Genomic DNA, 12,689 nt, shown 5'->3' with positions numbered 1-12,689 from the left:
ATGTTTCGAGAGTCAAACGAATGCTTCACCTTTGTAACTTGCACCCAAACAGCGTCATTTAATGCTTTGTATGCTCCCAAATTAATTTGCTTTTTCAGTTTGTCTCTTGCTTGGTCTTCAACCATCCTAAGATAGTCTCTTAGAGCAATCACATTTTTGGTGAGGGGTTGTCATCATATTTGTTCCATTTTTTTTCTTGGATGGTTTGGTGCGCAGTGATTTGTTCCTCCAGTTTTTCTCCAAAAGTTCAAAGAATTTCTTTGATTTCTTCTCTGACAGATCATCATTCATAAGAGCCTGCCCAATCAGGACCTCCACAGCTCTTTTTAAACAGAATTCAATTTTGACAGCAGTTGAAGGCTTTCCATATTCATTCTTGCCTGGACTAAATTTGGTAAGTTTCTTTGCGACATTTACTACAAATTCAAACCTTGCCGGTGCGCACAAATGCTCCAGCCCTTTGACACTTTTGTCCATTTCCTGGGCCACCAAAACAAATCGCCAGAGTTTTCTCATTTTTTGAGCGATGTACTGGTGCCTCGACTTGACACGACCATGTTTTCCATACAGTGATTCTCCATATTTGCAAATGAAGGAATCTTTTCAAATGTGAAATGACACATTATCCTGCCTCATTGCTTTAATTATCTTCACAGAGGATGCTGCGATTGGAAGAAGACATGCAGCACGGGATTGTACTCTTCCTCTTGTTTGTTTTTTGTCATCAGACTGATCCTTCAAACTGGATTTTTTTTATCTTACATGATGTCTGATGCCTCCAAAGATCCTTCTTGCTAAACATGCCGAAACAGAAAGAACACAGCAAGTCATCACTAACAGAGGCATTAACTGAGGGCTGTTTCCAAGTTATAATTTCTCCTGACCCTTTTTCTAAAACTACTGAATTATGTTTAAAGTCTCCCTTGTTCCTAAGCTGTTCCAAGAGAAGTTTGCGATCTTTGGATCCTAATGGGAAACTAAAAGCATTTGCCACATCTTTAATATCTATATGTTTATAAGTGTCTGGAGATCTTGGCTTGTGGTTTGTTGCAGTAGAGACAATAATGCTTTTTATCCCATGCACTTTTAAGGCCTTCTCTTTTAGTGGAGGTTTTTACGGTTATAGTTGTTTTTTTTGGTGTCGACGTGTCTTTTACTATAATTTCGGGTGTTCGTTTCTTCATTAAAGCCATTCTTTCTTACACTCAGATTTAAATCTTCATCCTCACTGGACTGATTAAGTATTCCTTTGTCAGGGCTGGAAAACTCTTCTCCACTGCATGAATTCTTACTTGGTTTATAATCAGGATCTGAGCCACAACAGCTGGAAATCTCTGACTCGGAAGACTCCATAACTTCTGATTTATCCTAATCTGACTGTATATCATCTGACTATAAGTAAAATACAATCATAAGGTCATTTAAGAGACACTTTACCATCATTTATAGATGTTATTTGACTCTCTAATATTAAAGTTCAACAGTAGCTTAAACACTTAGCAATAAGGGTTATTAGCTGACTACTAAAACTAACAATAAACACTTCTACAGCATTTATTAAGATTAAGTTTCTATTGACATCAAGAATTACTAATACACAGGTGTCAAAGTCAATTCCTGTAGGGCTGCAGCTCTGCAGAGTTTTGCCCCAACCCTTATCAAACACAGCTGATCCTGATAATCGAGGTGTTTAAGATTCTTTTGATCAACTCGATTTTTTGGATCAGCTGTGTTTTGATTAGGGTTGGAGCAAAACTGTGCAGAGCTGCGGTCCTCCAGGAATTGACTTTGACACCTATGTACTTGCGTATCATTAAAACTAGAAAAGTAAAGTTCGTAGACAAACTTTATGGTGTCTTGAGAAAGCCTAGCCTTAAAGTTTGAAGTAGCTTTAAAATTGAAATAATTGAAGTAGTTTTTAAGAAGTATGAAACAATAGACGTTTTACGCAAAAACTGGAAGTACGTCAACAATGTGTAAACCCAGCTAGAGTGTTTTCGGCGAGCCCGAGTTGTCTTCCGAAGTTCACCAGCGCCGATGTGGTGAAGAGTGTGGAGATGCATTCGTCCACTAAAGGGAAACAAACTGGACAAGGGATATAAATTCTTCCATGAAGAGTTTATCCACAATTACTAGAAGTTACTACAATTATTACAGTTACTACAGTTACTACATAATTACTACAATTCGATATCTCGGTGCATCATGGTGCATTGATGATGCTTTCTATTTACAGTGTTATATTTTAGGGGGGAGGCTATAACAAGCTGTCTGTATAAACACACAGACACACAGAACCACACTGTCTCTCATTCAAACATATACACAAACATAGACAGCACCAAACAAATAAACACACACACACTTAAGCCCTCGCAACAGGGAGAGCTTGCGCTGAGCGGAGCAGAAAAGAAAAATAAGCATTTTTCTGACGGTCCCCTACTGAGAGCTCCTCTCAGCACGAGCTCTCCCGTCTAAACACATATTGCGAGGGCTGAAATGGAGCAGTGCTCGTAATGTCGAGCAAACAAAAAAAAGAAAGACAGATGTGAAACATAACCAGCTTTGTCTTTTTGTAGGAAACACGCTTTAGATCTTTTTAGGGTAAGAGGTTTTTGAGTTATTGCCGTCTATAACTGAATGTGTGTCAAGAATATCGAAAACAAAACTAACTGAACTGCGCTTATTTCTGGCGCCCCCCTGGATATACAGCACCCTTAGCATTTGCCTATGGTGCCTATGCCACGGACCGGCCCTGAGTTGGCTGAGTGTTGTAAATACTCGCGCTCACCTCCCTCGCGACAGAGCGCATAGGAGATAAATGACGTCAGTACATAATGACCGGTTATGATTATTACTGAAATATTAATCGGCCAACAATGAACAGTTGTATTTTTATTTATAGGGGTTATATATATATATATATATATATATATATATATATATATATATATATATATATATATATATATATATATATATATATATATATATATATTTTTTTTTTTTTTTTTTTTTTTTATTAGGGTTAGTGCAGCAAATGTATTGCTCATTGTTAGTTCATGAATTTAAAGGGATGAACCTAAAAATGAAAATTGTCACTAGTCAGCATAAAATGGAGGTTGAGATTGTCCTTTTTTCTGACATATCCGAGTGAAATGGCTTGAGAAATGAAAAAAGTTGACACAGGCGTTGGTGCAGATGAAAAGTAAAACAAAATAAATAAATTATATATATATATATTTATTTGCGGCTTGTGTTTCCTCTTCCTTTCTTGCTTTTGCTCTCTAGAGGTATTCCAGTTAAATTAGTTATCCCAAGAATGTTATATATATATATATATATATATATATATATATATATATATATATATATATATATATATATATATATATATATATATATATATGGCTACATACATGAAAAACTTATATTTGACAAAATCTTTTAAAAAATAATTTTACAAGAACAATAATATTAAAGTTTAAAGTAAACCTCAATTCATATTTTATGTATTTGAATTACATTAATAGATTTTCTTTGATAATTTGTTGGTTAGCATGAATTTAAGATTTGCATGATAAAATTACATTAACTTACTACTAACCTGTGGAAAGGCTGTCATCAAAATGGTGAACTCCTTTTTTTCTCGAGTTGGGTCTTGTGACTGTTTACATGGTTCCCTTAATCTAATAAGAGAATAATATGATTCAGGTGTTTATTTGAGTGGCTTTTTGAATGTTCCTTTCATGATCCCATCTTTCATGTTATAGTACACAGATCGATTAATGTCATTGCGTCACCACGTTATCCATGTTTCCTCCAGAGTTTCATGTAATTTCATGCGTTTCATTTTTAATTTTTCAACTTTAACTGCAGTTTTATTTTCATTTAGGAAAATTTCATTCATGCCCATGACAAACTGAGGTATTTAATGTGAGCATTAAGTAAGGACTGGCGGAAGAGTGCTCTTTTAATGGAATTTGATACCGCACGTTGAATAGAAAGAAAAAAACCTGTGCATTTCGCAACGCAGGTGTCTGTGGTCCTAAGGTAATCAAAAATCACTGTTTAAATGGTAGTGTTGACTCCTAATCAGAGTATTGCCTTAATCATATTAAAATCTTAGCATTGGTGTCCATGTATGTACTCCTTGAAAGAGCCAGATGATGTCGCAAGCTTTCAGAGACCGTGCATTCCTCTGCCTTAAGGGTGCTTTCACACCTGTGAATCGATTCAGTTTTTCCGAAACAGAGATTACAGTTGTTATATTGTTGCTCTTTGCTCTTGGAGTGGTTCGCTTTCACACGGCTAAGTTTCTAATCGGACCAAAAGAGCTAAAACAAGTCACGTGCGAGTAAACTCTCTTCACATTGGTCAGAGTGTCAGGGTTTATTTTGCAGTGTCCCACTAAGCTGTCAGGAGAGGTGGTGGTTTGGTGGTGATTGACAGGGTGGGCGCGCGACGTGTCTGAGGAGAGATGCGGTGGGGAGGGGTGAGAAGGGTGCGCGACAATGCCTATTTGAGGACCGGGAGGGAGACGCGAGATTACCGGGAGATCATCACTCGTTTGCGGGCATCTGGAGACTCGCGAAACTTTCCGCCCTACTCATAATTGTCTCTTCATATAGCCGTAAGCCTATTACATGTCCATAAAACACTGTGATATAACCGCGCTCGGATCGGATCGCTTTCTCACTACAATCGAACCGCTCCAGGGTTTGTTTCAATCGAGCCGAGACCACCTCATTCAAGCGATCTCGGAGCGATTACTTTGGTGTGGAACAGAGCGCGATTGCCCTGTTCACATATGCCAAACGAACCGCGCTAACTGGGCAAACGAGATAGGTTCCGAAACAAAAGTGTAGGTGTGAAAGCACCCTAAGTTGATTCCATGAGCCCTCAAATGTTGAAAAATTACGTTTGACGTGTTTCGGAAAAAAGTCGATCACTGTATGGACTGTACTGTGTGCTTTGCATGTGTCTGTTCCCTAAGCAACAAGAACAAACGCCTGACATCGACTGTATTCCTGTTGTTTAGAATTAAATGTTTAGAAACGGTTGGACAACGCGTATTTGCCTTTCATGTACCCTTGATGCTTCTTATGTCCTGTTGCAGCACCAGTTGCACAGGAATTCCTATGCAGATTTGGTCCAGTATATAACTGTTACAAAAGTACCGCTACCTACTGCGTCACCGCATCACCAATAAGTGAATTTGAAAGGATAATTGAATTCCCTGAACAGTTATGTTATAAGAGGCTTTTCCACTGGATGAATGTTAAAGGTGAGGTAAGCAAGTGTGACACCCCAAATATTGGTTTGCCACAATTGAAGATATTAATGATATGCATGTGTAAATGTATAAAGGGAATGGTGGTTCCGCCAGAGCGATAGAGGGCGCTAAGAGAGCACAGTGCGTGATTCAGCCTTTTTTGGACTGCTCGATAGCCCTGTAACATGGAGAGCTGATCACACGCATATATTTGTCTTGTGTTTATTCCACCATTTAACAGGTTAGTTGACTGTTCTAAGTGTCAATCTGTATTGATATGGAAAGAATACATGTTTGTGCATATTAAGTCTTAGGAAAAGATTTGTGTTTGATTACATTTACATGTTTAATGAGGGTTTACCCGCGATTTAAGGGGATTTATATCTACTCAAATAGTTTAATAAAGGTGAATATGCTTGTATATACATGTATTTCAGTTCTAATAATGTTTAGTTTGCTTTAAAAAGTGCATGTGAGTGATCTATATGGGCAAAACATTCAGAGAATGTCAAGTTTAAAGCATTTTTGGTACAGATAAAAGCCAATTAAGTTAATTTGATTCATGTGACACTGAATAGTGTGTGAATACAGATGTACTACACAGCCATTGGCTGATGAATATATTTGTCAAAGAAATGCTGTTTATTAAGGAGGCTGAAACAGTCAATATGTATATACAGTAAATGCTATAGCAATGTATTTTAGATATTGCAAGTCTTGCCATTTGAATTTGATGTGAACATGTTGAGAGAAAAAAAGATAGCCCAGTGACATGGAGGGCTGTTCACACGTATATATTTGTCTTGTGTTTATTCCACCATTTTAACAGATTGCTGGGATCGCTAAACTGTCAGCTGATACAGGAGTCCTGGACCCACTACACAAGTTTTGCCAATGTTGACATTTCAAATCACCAAAACAAAAAGTCTGACTCAGTGTCAGTGAAGTCCTGTGTCAGGTTAAAAAAAGCCACTATATTATGATACTTACCTGTGTGTCATTTTCCAGGTAGAAGTGCCCAGAATGACTCACGCACACATACCGATTCTGGACCTGCGGATGAAATGTTGCTCCGTTTTACAATGTCTCACTGTGGCGGGAAGAAGCACTAAATGAGCTCTAAGTCGGGGACATCATTGAGCTCAGTCACCTAAAAATAAACACAAGACCAGATGGAAGAGGAAAATTTGACTTATCCAATCACACAACTTTTAAGGTGCACATCACTCATCCACACACATTTAAAATTGTTAGCCTCCAAGAGAAAGAAAAAATTATTTAGAAGTAAAATTATATGAAATTGTTGCCTTAATAATGATTACAGTAGTGTCAGAAGTAGTGAATAAAACACATCACAGAAGGCTGTTTGATGCAAATGACCAAAGTACAAATAAAACTTTTACTTAGTTTTTTTTTTTTTTTCATTGAATAACTTATTGGAAAATGTATTATTAGAAAAAAATATTTTTCTCCTAATAAAATGTAGAACATCTGTGTAGGTATAGTGTTTCCACAGTCAAATAAATGTGCAACGTGATGTAGGAGGATTAAAACAACCACTCACCTTCTGTGACCATCTGCACCTCAAAAATGTTTTTTTCAAGTTTAAATACATTTTTAAAACAGTGCATGTCTGTAATAAAGAAATCGCTAAATGCATCACCACAAACCCATAGTGTCTGTACAATTATAAAATATTTTTCCCCAGTTTGAGGATGTTAAATCAGGTGTATTTTGTACATTTACATAACGGATATCCGTACAGCAATGGATATTAATGTGTATCCTGTCACAAAAAACAGTGCAAAGCTAAACACACGCTGTTAGCATGAGGAATGACATTGTGTGCAACTCGTTGCAGAAAGGCTTGATGCGCATGTGGGAACAGTAGACGGAGAGAACTAGTTAATCTGTATAAGGCACAAGCAACAAAAACATCTACAGCTCATTACAGCTCAGCTTCAAATTTTCAGAAAAGTATAAATAATCAAATGGGTATTTTGAGCCAAAACTTTACCAATACATTCTGGAGGTACAAAAAGCTTATCCTGAATCTTGAAAAGAGGTAAAATATGTGCCCTTTAGGATTTAAAAAGATAACTTAATCCACAACGAAAACGGTTACTTTTATCAAATGTAAGTTGAATCTTTTATACTAACCATTTTTAAATTGTTTTTGTTTTTCAGCTTATTGATAGGCATATCCAGGAGGCAGTTCTTGAGATCATTGCAGTGTTAGAAATGCCCAATAAGCTCATCCTCCTGGACAGCCATATGGATGAATACATAGTGCCTGTACATTTCTATGCAGGTACTATTAAGTGGCTGGCAAACCAGCTCCCTCTTCAGTTAAAACTCAGGTACATCTGTGTAAGCGTCCTCCACAAGGAACCTGCCGATCAGGTCCCATGGAGGATCTGCTGACCCCGATCAGGTTCATCCAAAAGACATTCAGGACCCAATGGACTGCATTTTCTATTGTTTGTAAAGAAAAGTTCAAGGGATGTTCATTAAACTTTCACCTAGTGTTGGGCGATATGCCGAATTTTCAGATCGCCCATATTGTCCACTTGTGAGATCGCCAATACACGATTATATCGCATGGGGGCGGGGCTGTTCAGTACAAAAGTTTCTTCTCATATATTTATTAAACGGTATTTATTATTTCCCTAACTGATTTACATTTCTATATAATTTACTTAGGTTACTTAATCATTTATTTAATCTTAATAATTTATTTAAATGAAATTATTTCTATCACGAGACATGAGTCAGCGGAAATTTCCCTCATCCTTAAGGTTGCAAAGATAGAGATTGTGAACAAGAAAAATGTCACATCACCGATTTGGCAATTTTTTGGTTATAAAACAAATGCGACAGGCTCAGAGGATATTACTCAGGCAATCTGCAAATTTTGCAACAAGGTTGTGTCTGTAAGTGAGTCCCAAACAACAAACCTATTTGTACATCTGTGTACTCGCCACCCCGCAGAGGCTGCAAAACTAGGACCAAAAAAAAGATGCATTCACAATCGCCAAAGATCCATGCCAGCCATCCATCTTCATTTTTTTTTTTTTTTTTTTTTGAAAACAATGAACTAATTTATCTATTTAGAAAATGAGGTAGTTTCTATTATTGGATCTTCTCCGTGTTGTTGTATTTATAATCTTCCTCATAGTTCTTTTTAGCATATCAGATAATAATATTATTGTAGACTTTAGTGCAACAGTTATAATAACGACGAAGATGATTTCACAAATCTTGTCATACGCTACAATAGTAGCTTTAAGCATAAAACAGAAAACCTTCTCGAGAAGACATCACTAAACTTAAAAACACTCTGGCGCTGAACTGTGCAACCGCACTTCGCCAACATAACGTCGAGTAACATATTCACTAGTGCAAATGCTCCTGATTGCATTAAAAACTCCCTGGGAATAATCATTTCAAGACGCTGGTGCTGTGCGCCCTGACCGCGACGGAAAGAATCTATTATACTCCTCGGGAGTGGGTCGAGGGGTCGGTGGCAGCCCCAGCAGACTTTCCAATTGATCCAGAAGTGGACTGAGGATGCCTCTGCCGTACCCCATCTGTTGATCGGGCAGGTGAGTATCCCCCTGCTGACTGTGTCGGGTTGAATGTTCCGGACCCCGGGTGTCCCAATGATTGTGAGCGTTGTTGTCCTGACTGTAGTCCGTGCCCTGGGGCCGTTCCTGCTCGAACCATCTCAGACCCTAAATGAGCCTGGGCATTCGCAGCATCCTGACCATCGTCATCGTAGAACCACTGTGCAGATGACAAAGTAGAATTGAGAGAATCATGAGCCATGTCTGAGCTGTCAATGTACACTGGCGTATTTAGACCAACATAGGCTGGTGGCTGCTCTGCTCGCGGAGTGGTAGGCGCAGGAGGGTTATTGGCTGGCTGTTGGTTCTGGTTAGGGTCAACGATTACACCTCCATCCGACGCGCCCTCATCCTCGCTAGTTGAAGACTGTGGTTGAGCCGTCCATTTTTGACTCACTGCCTCTGATGACAATTTGTTCCCTGATTGATCAACCAGTCGACCGTCAACAAGTGAGTACTTTGGCTGACGAAGCGGACTTGGAGCTGGGATAAACTGGCCTGGTGTAGACGACAGCCCAGGTGGCGGTCCCATTACAACTGACTCCAACTTGGGCCCCTGCTGGCCTGTTGTTGACCCAGTTATAGCTTTGGACGGGGAAAGTGAGGACACCGGTGGTTGTGCTGAAACTGGTGCATGTTGAACAAACACCTCATCCTCCTGCTCAGCCAAGACTTCTAGGTGCGAGCGGGACTGATCTGTACCCACTGCCTTTGCCTGGGTCGACTGTTCCCTTTCCCTTTCTCGTTCTCTCTGCTCAATCCCTGCCCTCATTAGTTCTAACTGTTCATATAATTGTCTTTGACCAGGGGTCATAGTGCTGGTTGGCTGTGGGGCTGGGTCTTGACTAGCCATCTGATATTCGTTCCCAGAATCTCCATCAGACTGGGTAGCACTGTGTTGGCATCGGCTATGACCTGAACCACGGTCATCATTCCCTGATCCGCCTCCGTCTCGTCGTCGGCGTTGTCTGTTGCCTCCGCCCACTCCTGCATTCCCATCATCATCGTCGTCATCATCAGACGAATCGGCGGGATTACCATATCGCGGATGCCCTGGACGGCAGCGCCTGCGAGGCCTGGGGGGAGGAGCGTCTGGATGACCATCCATGTTCGCAAGTCCCCCGAGGTTAGCTGGATACAGAGCAACCTGATCAGTCATAGCGGCCTGCATCCGTATCTCCGCATCTGACATTGGGCGTTCTACATCGAGAGCTTCTCTGCCCCGAGCTGTAACATAGCCAGTGATCAGTTTGTTCCAGACATCTGCGCGTAGCCGGTCGTTCTGAAAGCCTTGATACCGGCCAAGGGATTCATCTCCCAGTGCGATCAAAAGTCTCCCGCAAAACGCAGCCAAGTGCCTGAACTGATTTGCTCTTACATGCTCAAGGTTATGGCGAAAACCGTAGTATGGGTTGTTACCTACCCTTCGCATAGCTAGACCAGCATTGTCCCACTGGTCCGGATACATTCGTTGTATCAGTATCCACGGAAACGCGGGATTCTCGTGTATTGCCCTTGCGATCACATCCAAGGACGTAAGCCCAGATCCTGCAGCTTGTGCGAGGACGACTCGAACTCTCAAGGCGTGTTGGGGTATGTACGTAAGCCACCTCCGGATTATAGCCGGCATGACAGTGTCGTCAACGTACTGACCAAAATTGGTCCAGGTTAGCTGAATATCACCAGCGGTTAACGCCTCGCCTGCATACGGCATTGTTGGTGTCAGTTCGGCCACAACCCTAGTGACCTTAGCCGCTGACATGTTTCCCCGTACAGAGAAAGAGACGAGGGTCAATATAATTGCTCCAACCGCTACTTCCTTCGCCCGATGTTCTTGTAACATAAAGGCCATGAGGTGGAGGAACCGTAATTTCCCGGCTAATGTCACTCTATCACGCCACGTCGCCAACTGTTGATCCCAGATGTCGGCTCCTCGAGGGGCGCTGGGTCCAGCGCGACGTATAGCTTCCAACCCATCCGCAAACCAGAAAGCGTCTCGAAGGGCCTGGACATTGTCCAAGAGGCGTGCGACTTCAGCTTGAGCTTCAGCAGATCTCATTATGACGCGGACTGGAAGATGTGGCACCATTGTCTCCATAACTAGCTGCTGTTTACGCAAGTCAGCGCGATTGTGCTTCAAGTAGCAAATGAAGCTCGCAGTAGTTAATGTAAGAACATCCATTTGGTGTTGCGCCATCACCTGGAGGGTGAAGGGTGCCATATCAAGGTTTCGCAACATCGATTTCAAGTTCCGTCCTGCACCACCGATCGCGTCGAAGATCATTGGATTGTCAGCAGGTGCTATCATAATTCTGCCATGCTGGTGAGGTGTGAGTGGATCATGGTGCTGACCCTCCCAGGCTGTACGAATATAGCCCGCTCGTGGCACCCTCACCCTCAAATCCGCCATCAAATCCAACATTCGGTCCGTAAATTCATCGTCGGCATTTTGCCAGTTTCGCGGACGACGCGCACCAGCACCAGGCTGTTGATGTTGGTGTTGTCCACCATCTCGTGACCCAGCGAACTGGGGCCCCGGACCCCCACGTGATCCCGCAGGCAATGACATGAACGCTTAATTAGTGACAACTAAACACACACGAAGTAGAAGAAGAAGAAGTGAAGATAGAAAGAAAGAAAAAGATGTGTGTTAAAGTGTTAGATGGTTCGTCTCCAAGCCAGCCATCCATCTTCAGAGCTTTTGCAAAATCCACCAAATACAAGAAAAACAGTAAAAGATGGGCTCGGGCCACGGCCGCTGTGTCTAAGTATATCGCAAAAGAGATGGATTCCTTTCACACCGTTGAAAAGCAAAGCTTTAAAGAATTGCTTAATAATTGTAAGGCTGCACTCATGACATTTCTTCATTTGTCATTGAAATGACACCATAGTAGCCTAGTTGGTAGATTTGTGTGAAAGACCTGCTGCCACAGCTGGAAAAAATCCTAGAGGAAACACTGTTGAGCCAAATATCGTTTTTAAAAATCGCCGATGGCCTCAGCTCTGAGCGACATTATTTTCTATCGTCGATATACAATACTATCGTCAATCGGCACAACCCTACTTTCACCTTTATAATTATGACATGTATAATAAATATAAATTAATTTTTGCATGCTTATCACAACTGCCAAGTGTCATGAAAGGTTTGGGACACCCTGATGTACTTTTTTTATATTAACAGATTTGTGTGTGTTAGGTGGGAAAGGGCCGTCATTGCAGCTTGCACCTATGGTATATGGTGTCCTCCACTATTCAGAGGACTTTGTGGGTTTGAGAGAGGTCTCGGGTCTGTTGGGAGCAAATTGTGGCGACTGACTTTTTTCCTCCTCCGTGTTTCCTCTGTTGTTGTTGTTTTCCACTTTGGTGCTTCCACACACGTTGTTTCTTCTATCATTAAACCACGGAGAAGCACCACTCTGTCGCAAGTTTAATAACATTAAACGGAATGCCACAATAAATCTGATCTGCCTGTTTATATGACAGTCACATTGTCACACATCCGAAGGACATATGAAGGAGGCCTGAAACCGATCTCTGAATATCCAAATGTATGTTTTTTTTTTTGTGCGTTTACACGGTCATAGAACAGATCTGATCTGTGTTGCATATGAGCAAAAAATAGGAATATACCCTTCGCCAAGCCCCGCCATCCTTAGTTACTGTTGCTACGCCTGTCAAGCTTTTGTGCCTGGCACGGATTTCTCAATGTGTGTGCGCCGGTTTCAGACATTGCCAGTGATATAATATCATTTTTGGCGAACAGGTGAGATATCCGAGAAAGCCAG

At 41.0% G+C, this 12,689-nt stretch overlaps 1 protein-coding gene across 1 annotated transcript in view; it reads right to left on the bottom strand.

Annotated features, from left to right (window-relative positions):
• grk5l (G protein-coupled receptor kinase 5 like) overlaps positions 1-12,689 on the bottom strand; it is an 821,722-nt gene that overhangs the window by 399,929 nt on the left and 409,104 nt on the right. The window lies entirely within an intron of this gene.

This window comes from Danio rerio, chromosome 8 (genome assembly GCF_049306965.1).
Source record: "Danio rerio strain Tuebingen ecotype United States chromosome 8, GRCz12tu, whole genome shotgun sequence".
Taxonomy (NCBI): domain Eukaryota; kingdom Metazoa; phylum Chordata; class Actinopteri; order Cypriniformes; family Danionidae; genus Danio; species Danio rerio.
The sequence above is the reverse complement of the archived record's forward strand: the minus strand, read 5'-3'. Positions and strand labels throughout refer to the sequence as shown.